This window comes from Ooceraea biroi, chromosome 8 (assembly GCF_003672135.1).
Source record: "Ooceraea biroi isolate clonal line C1 chromosome 8, Obir_v5.4, whole genome shotgun sequence".
In the NCBI taxonomy this organism is placed as follows: Eukaryota; Metazoa; Arthropoda; class Insecta; order Hymenoptera; family Formicidae; genus Ooceraea; species Ooceraea biroi.
Window position 1 is genome coordinate 14,488,343 of NC_039513.1, and position 12,451 is coordinate 14,500,793.

Genomic DNA, 12,451 nt, shown 5'->3' on the forward strand with positions numbered 1-12,451 from the left:
AAATCATTTAACCAGAAGACGAAACAATCAGGCAAGTTTTTAAAATTCCCAAAATTCTCGCGGTTTCTATCATACGAAGTTAAAACGTCATGTTATTTTTCCTAAGCAACATCTTCTTTCGCTCTGCAATTACTACATCGTTCCGAGGTGAATCAACGCGCATGAGCATTGCTTGATCCATTATGGACCGGCGATTTCTGCGCTCGAATATGCGGCGGGATCGCGTTAAAAGAGAGATCGGAATGGCGGATATGTGGACGGCGAAAGAAACGAAACCTGTCCTCGTCGTTTATGCTCGGCGTCGGCAGGCCAGGCCGCCTTTCACACATCCCACACGAAAGACGACGACGATGACGACGGCGGCGGCGGCAGCGCGCAACGAAGCTCGGTCTCTTTCAAAACAATTACGCATTCTTCAATGCCCGTTCTCCCACGTCGCCTCCCTTCCCCCCTCGTCTTGTCGCAATATTGTCGTACAACGCGCTTCGCCTGCAACCGCTTTTCCGTCGGGAAAGAACGGCGGATCACGGCGAACGCGCGATTTAGTCGGGGAATTAGCATAAAGAAAGTGTCGCCATAAGTGTGTTCTCATTTGTCTCGGCTGATTTATCGCCCGCGATCCGACGATTACCGTATTTGTAAGTCATTTGGAGCACCGCGACGCGACGGTCTTCCCATAGGAAAACATCCGTTTGCCTTGGTTGTTACGTTAAATTTCCTGCGAGAGAATTGTATGAGGCTTCGATTACAAATTGCTCGTGCTTGTGAATTATTGGTCGCGTTTGTACTAACTATTAACTGTGTCTTTTCTGTGATTACAGAGATGCTGAAGAAGAGATCATCGGATCGGATGCGAGATCGTAAGTCTTATGCGGTTGTAAACAGCTATCAAACCATCAGGTAGTGCAATGAGATAGTAATTAATGCATCATTTTTTTCATTTGCTGCTACAATCTTATAGAACATTTATTTGTATCTACACTGAGAAAAAAATGTAATTGATCTTACGAAATGTTTTGTCACGGGCTGCCAACAAAATATATACTTATTTCAACAAGTTACATATTGAAACAAATATGTAGTTCTTGGATTATGGATATGGATGTGTAATCACACATATGAGAATTATAATCCAACAATTATATATTTGATTCAATATATAACTTGTTGAAATAAGTATATATTTTGTTGGCAGCCCGTGACAAAACATTTCGTAAGATCAATTACATTGTTTTCTCAGTGTATATGTAAATTATATTCGATGCTTTTTCTTAATATCGATTTTCATATCGAAACTTTATACGCACAAAAATTAATACAATTTAATTTTTTAAATAATCTAGCATTTTTCCTATGACTTTGTGTTACTATTTCAAAACTGCACTAAAGCGGGAAAATATTTTAATTTAATTTTAATAAAATAGTCATTAGAAATGAGTAAAACTAAAAAGATCCTGAATTAATTTGTATGATGCACCTTGTATAATGCTGACAGAATATTTCAGTACGTTGACAATTTTATTATATAAATTTTCATTTATGTAAATTACATAAATAAAATTATTTATATATTTTATATGCATATTTACATTTTACCCATACATCAGATTGTTTTAAAAGAATTATTTTATTTTGATTATTCATAATATAATTTCAAAATTATGCGACAAGAGCAGGCTTAACATCCAGGATGACTGGAAACAAATGGCTCATGCCATCAAGATTGTTTCATGACTTTCCCTCGCGCCATTCTCCTACCAATGCTGTCATATACCCCATTCACCTAGAAGCAACCATCTCGATTTACGATCCCTCCGTTCTCATCTTCGTATACAGAAGAGCGCGCGATAGATTTCCCATTTTGCGCTTGCTTTCTACGGAAAATATCCCACATACCAATAAAAGTGATGGACGATGCAGTTCGAGCACCTTTAACGTCTCTTGTGATAAAGAAATTAAAAAGATGCCATCGCGATTTGCGACGCGTCTGATACGATGGGGCAAGCGGCGAAAAATGGCTTGGTGGATTAAATGGTATTAATGACAACGGCAAAAAAACCTGTTCGACCTAGCGATATAGATAGTCGAGGAGATATTCTAATGCATATGTAATGCAGAACGAGTTTTAGACTGCTTAGGGACACCGGTGTTTGCATATCTGAGAAAAAAGAAAATAGCTATGCATATTTGGTTCACACAAAGGAGTGCGGGGGAAAAATATCGCAAGCCTACGATCTCCAAGATCTTAATAATTACGTTTATCGCGGGCAATGCAACCGGCACGACTTAAGTAATTATTATTAGCGCAAATTGCAATTGAAATACAATTCCGCGCGAAGATAGCTTCGGCGCGCGCGTTTCCTCATTTAAACGCGCTCTGCTTAATCCAGAACCATCTAATGCGCAAAGCGCACACGCACGCATACGTGCGCATTATTCCGATCTCGCGATAAACGATCGGCTTATAATCAGCTCGATGTGTGTAACAGGAAGATGAGAAGCTCGAAGCTCGCTGGAAGGATACCCGGAATAAGATAATTCTCCTACGGTATATAGGAATTATGTTAATGCGCGATATGAGAAACAATTCCAAGGCCAGTTTGTAGCGTCAGGTGTACGGGTTGCGGTTTACGTCGCGCGCAATTAACACCGATATTTAATTTCGCGATCTGCCGATCGTTATAGCCGCGTCCGTTCCATCTTCCGCGGTCTAAGCGGGCACGCACGATGCTTATCGGCGAATATACAGCCCGATAAGGAGGTACAGCGACTTGTGAAAGGTAATCGTCCTTCGAAAGGGATTGCCTGCGCCAAGGGGCATGTTCAATTAGCCGCGGTGACGGCGGCTATGGTATTAATTAACAACATTAACGGGACGGGAACAGTGCGGGAAAGTGCGCTCGAGGGAACTGCAACTTTAATCCTCAGTACTTAATCACTACCGTAAAAAGCTATCTTATTAGATAGGTCTCGCGCTATCACTCGGTAAACCGCACACTTTACGCACCTTCCCGCGCCGCCGCGCCGCAGAGGCCGCCGATTCCAGGCGAAATTGCGCCGATAGGCGTAAAAAGGATTATATTCTCGGGCAAAGGACTCTCGGCCTTTCGGCGAAATTGTCTTTGTGCTTACTTTACCCTGAGTGTTAGGTACTCGCGCCATGGCGAGGTTTATCTCGACTTAAACGTGCTTACTATTTCGGTGGGAAATATAACGGCGTTTATCGTCGCCGGTGCGTTATCGCGGTCATTTTCAAGGTTTAAGATATGAGCGTTATAACAATTTGACTTGGCATATTACAGCGAAACCAAGTGAACTATACCAAGTATCGTAAGTTCCCTGTATGTTTTTTTATTGACTATCAGAGAGAAGTGGTTTTGCGACATTGCGTTCCAAAACATGGCTTTTTCCATTAATATAAAATTGATTATTTTCTAAAATTTGTAAAGTACATGTATACTTATTATAGAAAGTATACGTATATAAAATGTGTTTTATATATTATATATATAATATATAAATATATGTATAATAAATATTTAAAAAATAAATTAAACATGTCGCTAAAAATTCGGCACTACGAGATTTTCCCAAGATTATAATCTTACGGTGATATTTTCACGATTACTATCATTCATGAATTTTTAATACCTCACGGACCTTATCCACGCTATTCCGGTATCGTTTGAATTTCACAGCGAGGTAATACCTACCTGTCCGGGCGCACCGGAAACTGCCTGAGATTTCTTGAATACGTATTCGTATTTCTGTCCGCCGTGTACTCGTCTGCAGTATGCACGTAGGCGCCAAAGTGGATGCGCGCATAAATTCGCTCGCGGTACGTTAAAAGATGTGAAGTGATTTCGAGCGTGCGCCGCATAACAGAGCGAGAGAAAGGTACGCGCCTTCGTGTTACATTCGAGTAAACGCGCGCAAGACGGGGTCTCCCCATCTCGCGCTCTCGCGCGTGTATATTGTAAAATATACTTACGCAAATATTGAAACTCTCCGCGCGTCGTTCCCCGCTCACGGCCGCGCCGGTTACGTGTCGCAAAGCGTTAATAACGGAGTCGCCGGTAATGATGAGGTGGTCCCCGATATATAACTAAACGTGCCGTGATATTTAAACGGCGACTATTGTCCGGCCGAGACGGATTGTCCTCTCCACCACGTGTTACGAGACACGTACGTTGCGCAAATTACAACCTGCCGAACGTTCCCGGTAGAAAAGTGACACGAAGAAATTGCTGGGATTGTACGTTTACTTTATTTCGCTAAGCAGATGGTCATTTTCAGAAACGTACCCGCGCCGAGTAATTGCCGAGTCGACGGTCCGCTGCGCAACGAGAACGGGGCGGGCTCCGGCCGAATCTGGCAGCGCATACATTGTTGAATTAGCGGTAATTGCAGTTTACGGAAACGCAAGCAGCTAGCAGTGGTTGTACCGGTGACACGAAGTAATTACCGCGATTCGCTGTTATGATTTTCGTGGGGAACGGATCCGTCGTATTGCCGATCGTCGCGGTTGTATCGTCGACTTCCGCTCGGCAAGCAGTTTGTTCGTCAATCCGCAGAACGGACTTTATGATTTGGTTGCTTGAAAATCATATGCCTCTTCGAGGACTAGTTTCCTTCGCGTTATATAGGAATAGCGTGTTTATTAATAGAAACATACGTAACAAAATGGTGACATTATTAGACTGACAATGAGTATAAAGTGGGCGCTGAATAATGTCCGGGCCGAAATCCGTCTCTAATGGTGATGTATGGCTTTTTAAAGCCGGGCGAGATTGATGGGTCATTTCCAATAATTATCGTCGATCGCGGGGGATGACGTGGGGATATCTCAATGCCGCCTTCTTCTGGCCGCCGTGGCCATTAGCATAATCACATTATGTGAGTGCATTCTGGGCGCGTGTAGGCCGATCGCGAGTGGGATAAATAGGCGGGTTGCGTGCGAATACGCTGCTGTTGGAATTTCATCTTACGGCATCGAGCATCGAGCGGGGGAGATGCAGAATGTAACACGGGAAGAACGTACGTGATTATTTCTACCGTTTTCCCACTCCCATCCGAGCCCAGCGCTGCATCAAAATTCGTCGTTATAAATTATATACAAGCTACAAGCGATTTACATGCGCGAAAGCCACGTAAAGGATTGACGTAGTGTTCGTAATTAACACATTAATATCCATTAATTACACATTTCTTCTGCATTATTATAAATCTGTACTGCTCTCCGTATTACTGTTCAAGCGTGAAGTCTTGAAAATGTCTTTCCTCTTCTGATCCTTTGAGTATAAGAGATTATTTGTTCTCGTACAGCGAACATGTCGCCTACCCCAAGAATAACAAATTGCGAGGGTTTAATAACAACCCAGTCGGCCGGACGCTAGGCATTATCTCGACTAATAATAGATACTTCAAACACACGAGTATATTCTATAAATATAAATTACGCGAAGCAATAGAAGGGTACGTACGGGCAACTCGGCCCATCACACACGCAGACACATGGGACTTTTATCTAACTCTCAACAAACTGCTATTAAGACGGACGATAAAGGGCAACCAATTACGAGAGAGCCCCGAGTTATACGCGCAACAATTATCCGTATGTTCGCCTATAAACGCGGACGATTCCTCCGCACATCCCCAACTACTAAGAATTAGGCAAGCCTCTCTCTCTCTCTCTCTCCTTCTCAAGGCGGAGAAAGTCGGCGTTTAACAAGGGCTTTGAAAATCGCACATGGATAAAGGTTAACCGCAACGGCGGCGGGGGGAGGCAGCGGAATAAAGCGGGGAAAGGATCGTTACAGCTCATTAGCCTTATCGCCCTGTCCATCGTTTAACCTCACGCCTTTGCGCTCGACGGCAAACGGCGCGGCGCGTCCGCGCTCTCGTGCAGAAATCGGAATTTTAATAAAACATTAATTGGATGACGGGATCGACGGGATTTGATTTTTTTCCTTTCTGCACAACGTCCCATTGATCCGAAAAGGACACGTTGTGACGGGTGCGCGTTTACGCGCTCCCGCATTAGCTGCAACGTAAGACAATAAATTCCGCAAACGCGGCCCTCGCGATCGAAAGGTCGCCGCGGCCGTGGGTATTCCCGGTGTGATTTATGCACCTACGAAAGATCGCGCAGATCGTCGTGACTGATTCGAGAGACAAATGGAATAAATGGCAGAATAGCGGGATCAAGTTCCACGGAAATCTGTATCGACGTTTCCACCTCGAGGATTTTCTTTTTCCCGTTCTCTCCGTCCGCGTCCCGCGCGCGCTTTCATCCGCGCGCTCGCTCGCAACGCGACGAGAGATTAATTGCGATTTAAATGTTCCTTGTTGTTTCACGGATGGCACCGTGTGACGCGTTTTTGCACACTTTTGCGCGTGTATAAAAAATAACAATAATAAATGTAAAATTCTCTAACTCGGTGTTTTAAACAGAAGGATTTAATGAGTAAAATAATTTACATTTGCGTAATTTTGCGAAATAAAATTCCACCGATGCAATTCTACATCGCGCGAATATCTTTTTTTCACATGGTCACGCGTCCGTAGCTTGAAATCAATATAATTTCAATAAGTTTGAATTCCGGTGGTATGAGCTTACGAAAAATGATCTCTGTATTTATCCACGGCGATTGAAACGTGACAATTGATATGAAGTACATTTTTCCGTATCTATAACACAGAAAATTGGATTTATCGGGATTGTATCGGATCCAATCGTGCGATTTAGCACAGCTTCCGATAATATCACAAAACTTGCATATTCTTCCCAAACTTTTTCCGAGTTGAGGAAACCGATTGCAAAATGGCAGACAAACAATTTACGTTTAGCGCGTAAAACGTTGCCAATTTATTTTATAGCTCCAATAACGACGAAGCAAAGTTTCGTAGATATGGAATCATGATAAATTCTACACATTATTCGTAAATATACGGAGAAACAAATAAAAGACACGTAATGTCGTGCTTATTTCTCAATAATTGCAAATCGTCAAAGAGTGCTTTACACACGTGCGTGTAATAACTCTCGCATCTTAACGATTCTTCCTGGTATCTCCTTATCTATCCGAGAGATATTGGTCAAATTCGTTCGAATCTAGTCTCACGCACTCTCGAGTGTCGTTAGGTAAATCTATTTTCGCTCCGCGTGGGTGTCGCCGGTATCCCGACACGTTTCCACGTGGGCTTCGGTTAAGTAACCATCGTCTTTCGCGCAATTGTCACGATTATTTGACTCCCCAGCCCCGTGCAGCAGCCGTTTTCAAACAAAAGTCCTTTTCCTCCATTGTGTCTCGCGTAATATTTGTGTATCGCAATATCTGCGCCAGTCGAATACTCCTTCGCGACTCCTACTGCACAAACACGTTCCGCACGTTTCTCTTTAATGTAACGTCATACTCCGGACGCAAAAACGGACGTCGCTGCGGTAACCGAGCACGACGGCAACAAATGATAATTTCGCGCTGGTTGCACGAGTATCAGCTTCTATTTACGAGCCGGCGCGCAAGTGAGGTACAATGATGGACAATACGTTCGAGATCTGAGGACATTTCTCACTCGAGAAAGCACCACGTGATATAACTAATATCGCTGAATCGCAAGCGATCATTAATCATGAATCAATTTGAATATAAATTCCGCTGTTCGGTCATCGCGCGATGATACGCGGTTTTCGAACACACCGTATATAAGAACGCGCGCACAGCTGAGTTAAACTAGCGTGCGAACGTTGATGGCGCTGCGTAACACAGGTACACACGAACCTGATGCCGCGGCACGACGTCAAGTATATATACCTACCTACCTATCTACCATAGGTGAACGCACGAGTGGCTCTCGAGTGGCTCGGAATTAATTAAATAAAGAGAGATGCTAACGATATAACGTAAATATTGGGTTGAAAGTACGCGCGAATTGTTTAGCAAAATTTCGCAAAATTCTTGGCAATATTAATAATTACAGAGTTTCGTGTTTGAATCTTGCTAAACAAATCGACGCGGACTTTTCGTCATCGTCATCTTGTAGAATTCCTTCTCACTGGCGGGACTGTAGTGACAATTATGTGCGTGTGCGCGCGCGCGAACACATCCGTTGCTGTTAGTCGATGAGACCAAACTTGGTGATGACGGTTCTTAGCATTTCGCGACCTTTTCAAGTCAGACGGGATCGTCTTCCTGTAATTAGCGAGCCGTGTAAAACTCGCGGCCACTCAGCTCTACGCGATCCTTGAAAAAAAAGATGCGCTAGAGCACGCCCGGTGAGTTTCGCCGATTAGCATCGAGGTCTTCAGCAAATTGCTTTCCTATTTGGCGAATTACCGCCTTTCCCGAGTGCAATGGCGCTACGTGAGCTTAGGCTAACGCGGGAAAATATTGCAAAGCCATGGTTGCGTAATCACATGGCATTATACATTGCCGCCGCGCGAGAAGCGCGCGCAGCGTGTAATAATACGTACTGGAGCGTTAATGAGTAACGCCGACGATAATGAGTAATATAAAATAAAGGCGTACTCTTATTCATATCCGCGCGTTTCTACGAATCCTTTTATGTCGATAAAGTTGACAAGGGCGCTCCGTTACGATCTCAGATGTGCGACGAGCAACCGATCTTCATTTATCCGCTCGTTTATCGCGAATATGGAAAGGAATTCACGCTATTGTTCAAATTTCTATTGTAAAAAACATTCATGGAAAGTTTGGTTGTACGTAGAACTGTAGATTCGTATAATATAATAAAATAAATAAGACAATGTTGTTTAATGAAAATTCTTATCATTTTCGAATTATTTTCAAGCAATATTTGCCGTAACAGATTTTAGTTTAATGCTTGGTTATTTAATCCTCATCGATTGTTAAAAATTAAGAGATACAAGAAATGAAGTTACACTCAACTTTCTTCCAGGAAAAAGTCGATTTCAAAGTTCTCAATATGTCCGTGCATGGTTGAAAGAAAATGCCAAACTTCTGGCGCATCTTGTGTGTAAACGGTTATTGGCATATCGACTTTATCGCACATCTTTCAAAGTAACATCCGAATGTCAGTATAAAAAAGAGTGAGTATTACTAAAGCCAGCTTTACAGAGTCCCAAGAAAGTTTCTGACGAGGGAAAGAAGGGGGAAGAGAGTACGCGGGCAATAGCAACGCGTATTTACGAGGACGTCACAATTTCGTGCGGATCGTCAAAATTTTTTGAATGCCTGGGGGGGGGGAGGGTCGTTGAGAAACGCGCGGGCCGTCGACTCGAAGAAGAGGGCCCGGCAATCCCGTGAGTCATAAAATCCTCGAGCAGCCACTTGGCATCGCCGATATCCTGACGTACGGCCCCATAAATTACAACCCCGCTGACCTCGCTCGCCGGCTTTGCCGCTACTGGAAACGAGCAACGTCCGCGGAAGCGCGATGCTCTCCGAGTACGAACACTAACAGGAACCGAAAGTTACGACGTATCCTTTCAGAGACGCCGAAAAGAATAACTGCTCCATTTACATTCATCGGAATCAGAATGTTATCATAGACCCGGGTCGTTACCCTTCCCCCTCCTGCTCCTCTTCTTTCTCTCTTTTTTGACAAAATGAGATTGCATTTCGAGCAAACAGTCACGTGGTTCTATATACCGGCGCTCGTGAACGCGACGACGAAAAAAGAAAGAGGATCGAGCGTGTTCGCGTGCAACACGAGTAAGAAGACACTCGAGAAGAAGAAGTCGTAAAACGTAAACGCCGGATGTACGCACGTACCTGCGTAACATCGATTCTAACGACCGATCGTAAAGAAGCTGCCGGCGAATCCAGTCAGAGGTATTGACATTTAAATATCTCCATCTGTTCCCGCGTGCGTGGAACGACCGGCGCACAATTCGATGCCGATATTAATAAGCGACCGGCCGCCGAGAAGCGCGTTTCTTATCGGCGCGACATGCGATGAACGCGCGTACGGAGCAGCAACAGATTTATATTACTGGATGCAAAGAATCGATCGGGCCCCGCGCCTCCCCGGTAGGGGAGGCAAGGGAGAGACCGAACGGGGAAAAACATTAAAATTTTCATCGAAACACATGTGTCGCGAGCACGCGGGTATTTTATAACGGCCATTCGATAGAATGCCGGACAATCATTGCCAATCATAGTACGCTTTTTGCACCCGGATGCGATTTACTGCGCACGGCAAACAGCTACTCCGCCGTGCGGACGCCATTTTTGCCAAATTCTATCTTCTTGGAGGGTGGAGGAGGGGAGGGACGTCTTTCGAGATGTCAAGCGATACTTTGATATCACTGTGTGAGCGTCTCGCTCACATCGGAAATCCCTTTCTACATCCCTCTTTCTCGCATCGAACAATCCGTATTCGCTAATCGTAAAATACTAATACATTCGCGATCTCTCACACGGTTTACAGGAAAGATAATTTATTGACGTTCTATCCAAGGTGTCGTTACAGCGTTGTAACGTTTTCCGTAACCGGCGTATCTGCCTCTTCATTTACTGCGTCTTGATCTAATGTATAAATGAGTACCTCCTTCTTCCATCTGCTTTTATGGAACTTTTAAAACCTGCTGTGGCAATAATTGTAGCCTCGTAGAGTTTTTATCTCCTTGAAAACAATATATAAAACAGTCTACCTCGACTGATTTAAGTTTTGACGGGCTTTAAAAAAAAAACACTTACGGCGTCTTAAATTTGTGGACATACGTACATCCCCGACATAGACACGGTCCGAGGGAGAACATCGCGAAAAATATAGTTTAAAACGAATCTACAGTGGAAGTATGGATGGAGGACGAAGCGGGGCTTGTTACTTGTTCAAGATTCTCAAGAGACACGCACATTCGGGTCTGACGAGCATAAATTATTGCACTTTCGCGGCGGTATCACAATACGAGAACACTCGATGCATCAACGTGCACGTAAATTGCGCGCAGTGAGATCCCGCATAATGACCCGGTGATAAACCGTTGATCTTTGAACAATCGCGTACCGCAGGTCTGACATCATGTCGACTGATTAAAATACGATGTACGACGCGTTGACAATGATCGTTAAATGATTGCGACATAACCGCGAGCTGCACGCGGATCTAAAATTATCCATCCGCCTGTTTCAACAGTGTTGAAATCCATCATTTCTGTACCGATAGCAGAAGCGAAGGAACCGCAGCAGAAGTATTTCTCTGCTAAACGTATATTGAATTAAACGGATTGCCGAGTGACATCAACTATAATAATATTTTTAAATTAAATTCATGGATCAATCGCTATTACTAATTTAAACCCGAACGTTACGCAATGATAATAAACGATATCTTCAACGTTACTCAATATTTATATATTAGAGTTCATGGAGAAATCATTTTGGAATTAGCTGTCCACTAGATGCAATTATTTTCGCCGTACAATAATAAATGGATATCTGTCATACATTATGGAGTTGCGTTTAACACGGCGCAGTTGAAAATGTGTGTGAAAGTAATGGATGCATGCACGGTAAGAAGATTATAAAGCCCTCGATTATACCCGCGGGCGTTCAATGAAGCAATTCGTTTCCGCCCAACACCTCTGAAAAATCAGTGGACAATTAATCATCCAGCGAGTGATCGCGAACGGCGATGACCAATTTGTCAACCGACGAGCGTTAATTATTACTTCTTATGCGCGGTGATTATAACGGAGGTAGGCGCTAATTGCATGCTTTATGTGTCAATAAAGCGCACTTTATGATCTTTACGTAACTGTTCCATAATCGGCATTGAAAGTAATTAACATGTTCAACTATCCTAGACTCATTTGTTGCACTTTTGCGTTACAATATAGGTAATTCACATGATAAAGCTGTGATCTTAACACACTGATTAAAATACAAATAATATGCATTTAAGAAAAATGTTTTTACATTACGTACTCATCGAGAACTTTAAGAAACCGCCTTGCATTTCAAGATTATTATTATTATGCTATCAAATTATGAAATTATTGCACATGTATTATAAAATAATTGTTGACCACTGACAAGAGTCGTAAAACAATTTGGCGATTTGACGTGATTTATTTTTAAAGCGAAATTGGATTCTGCAGAAAATGAGTAAATTCCTGACGGACGACAGTAAACTCGTGGTAAGACTGCATCTGTTTCTTTTACAACTGATTTACAAACTGACAGAGCACATCTTAATTACATTGTCAGCAATCGGAGGCAATTCGAGGGCGATAATTCCAAAATATGATTTCAGGAAACGTTCATCGTGTCTTTCACACGGCGCTTGGATCGGAAAGTGCGAAAGCGCGCTACTCGAGAAGAATTTAATGGTCCCGTCGCGTTGCAATGCGATATACCGCAAAGTAGCACCGCGAAATGTTGCGATAAAGTCTGATTTAGATCACAATAGCCGCGGTGTCCGCCTTGTCGACGATGCCGCGCGCTCCTTCTTGGTTCGTTGACGG

The 12,451-nt window shown here is 43.3% G+C and overlaps 1 protein-coding gene and 1 long non-coding RNA gene across 3 annotated transcripts in view; one reads left to right on the forward strand and one right to left on the reverse strand.

Moving 5' to 3' along the window:
- LOC105284864 (UPF0489 protein C5orf22 homolog) overlaps window positions 1-12,451 on the reverse strand; it is a 513,796-nt gene that overhangs the window by 103,102 nt on the left and 398,243 nt on the right. The window lies entirely within an intron of this gene.
- Window positions 1-12,451, forward strand: part of LOC105284861 — a 92,103-nt gene that overhangs the window by 70,558 nt on the left and 9,094 nt on the right. The window contains exon 3 of the long non-coding RNA XR_894940.3: window positions 822-860. This is a non-coding gene — a long non-coding RNA (uncharacterized LOC105284861). The remainder of the gene's footprint in view (window positions 1-821; window positions 861-12,451) is intronic.